This window comes from Oratosquilla oratoria, chromosome 33 (genome assembly GCF_046742065.1).
Source record: "Oratosquilla oratoria isolate Oo_2021 chromosome 33, ASM4674206v1, whole genome shotgun sequence".
NCBI classification, from domain to species: domain Eukaryota; kingdom Metazoa; phylum Arthropoda; class Malacostraca; order Stomatopoda; family Squillidae; genus Oratosquilla; species Oratosquilla oratoria.
In genome coordinates, this window is record NC_134809.1 from 32,197,896 (window position 1) to 32,200,395 (window position 2,500).

Genomic DNA, 2,500 nt, shown 5'->3' on the forward strand with positions numbered 1-2,500 from the left:
TCAACTTAGACTTTTCAACGTTCTAATACTGTCGCTATTCCCCCTTCCCTCTTCTTTCCTCCCCCTTTTTTTTGTTTTGTGTTCTTTCTTCCATCGACATATATTCTCTCTCTCTCTCTCTCTCTCTCTCTCTCTCTCCCTTTTCTCTTTTCCCCATGAAGCATCACCCTATGCTTTAAATCTGATCACATCTTTATGAACATTAATATTCAATATTAACTTAGACTTTTCAGCGTTCTAATGCTGTTGCTATTCCCCCTTCCTTCAATACATCTATTTTAGCTATCACCAAACCTCTTCTTTCTCTTCCATTCGTTTTCACTTACCCTTCCTGTGGCACCTTTCCCGTCTTTCCTCACTCCTCTTTACGATACCACGTAATCCTTACTTTCACTGCCCACTTTCCACCTCCCCTTTCAGTTGAATTAGTCTGATTTTACATATATGTCCCTTTTCTTCATATACGTAACTTTTACAATTTTTTTTTTTTTTTTTTTTTTTGGCATGGGTCCCTTTCCATGTAAGTTCACCTTCTTTTTCCATATGGTCCTTTTTAGTCGCTTACTTTCTTTTCAGAGGAAGACATTTTTCCTTTAATGCCCTTCTCGTCCCCACACCCATCTGCGATTTCTTATTTCGAGAAGATTTTTTATTTGCAAATTCTCCCGTTCCTCCTTTTTGTGAGATTCTTGTGTTTGGTGGGGTTACATTTTTGGCCGATTCCCTGATTCCTTTTCCTCTTTACCTGTTTATCAATGTATTTAGATATTCTTTCAATAATTTATTTGTTGGTTTATTCATCTATTAACGTACCTCTCTCTCTCTCTCTCTCTCTCTCTCTCTATATATATATATATATATATATATATATATGTATATATATATATATATATATATATGTATATATATATATATATATATATATATATATATATTTTAATTTATTTCTATCTATTTGTTTATTTATCTATTTATCTATTTGTTATTTGTTTACTTTTCGATTTACTTATTAAATTATTAATTTTTTCTTCTTGTAATCCTCCTGCCTTCTGGTCTGGTATACTTGACCTTCACCTAAGCTAAGCTAAGCAAAGCTAGTAAGCTGACCTTCACTTCTGTCTTCATGCTGTAACCTTCTTCACTGTGTAGATTTCATGTATCAATATCCGTCTCTTTTCAAGGCCCTCTTTCCCGTTCTTATCTATGATTATCTCGCCCGAACGAAGTCCGGGGGGGAGGTATTGCTTTATTCACCCCTGAGTCTACTGTACAGTTCCTGGTTCCCATCCTCGTCCCGACCCTGAAACCACCATGAAGTTGCATCCTCAGCTCTTCCCCAACTCAAGAGTCCTCTACCCCGTCTCAACCCATCCCTCCTTCAGGGCTTTCACCCTATGTTTCTGACCCCCCACCCCCATCCCCAACCCCACCCGTGGGCCCTCATTCCTGTCTCAACCTTGTACAACCTCTCTAGATTTACACCCCTGATTTAACCTTCTACCTTGGGTCGCTTTCACCGTCTGAGTCCAGCAAACCCCAACTCTATCGTCATCTCACCCAATTTTGGAATCTTCCCCATTCCAGTCACTAACCCTTTGGCCCCCAATAACATATGTGTAAGTCCACACCCAACCTCCCCTTTTTTACAAGAACCCTTTTGCTTTGATGATGTACATCTTAGATTCTCCTCCGGGTGCCGCCGATCGATTTTATCCGGCTGAGGGACAGGGGGGGGGGCTTGTGTTGAAGAGGTTAACGATCCCTCTGCAACACCTCTCGTGCAACTTCTCCGCCTCTTCTTCGTCCTAATTGCACCCTCCCCCTCGCCCCTACTTCCTTATGCAACCCTTTCCCTCTCTTATCCTTCCCCTTCATATTCACCCTCCCTTCTATACCTCCTTTTCAAGTCTGCCCTCACTCCAGCATTTTCTCCCTTTCTTTTCGTTTATTTTTCTCTTCTTCTCTTCTACCTTTCCTTTTCTTTTCTCTACTTCGTTCCCCTCTTCACTCTCACCAACTTCTTCCATACCATGACCCATTTTTGTAATGAAATTTCTCTCACATTCTTCCTCTTTCTCTTTATTTTTCTACTATTCTTTTGTTATCCCATTTACATGTCCTCACATTATATTTTTTTTTGTATTTTATGCAGCTATCTTGTTACTATCTCCACATTTTATCATCTGTTTCACCTGTTTGTATCTTTCACTCTACACACACGCACACAAACATATGCACACATACGCACACACACACATACATAAACACACACAAGCGCACACACACACAAGCACTCTCTCTCACACACATATACACACAAGCACACTCCCTCTCTCTCTCTCTCTCTCTCTCTCTCACCCACACCCACACACACCTACACACACACACCTACACACACACACACACACACACACACACACACACACACACACACACACACACACGCACTCTCACACTTCCATGAATTTTAAGCTAGTCATGATAACTCGATAGGACTCCC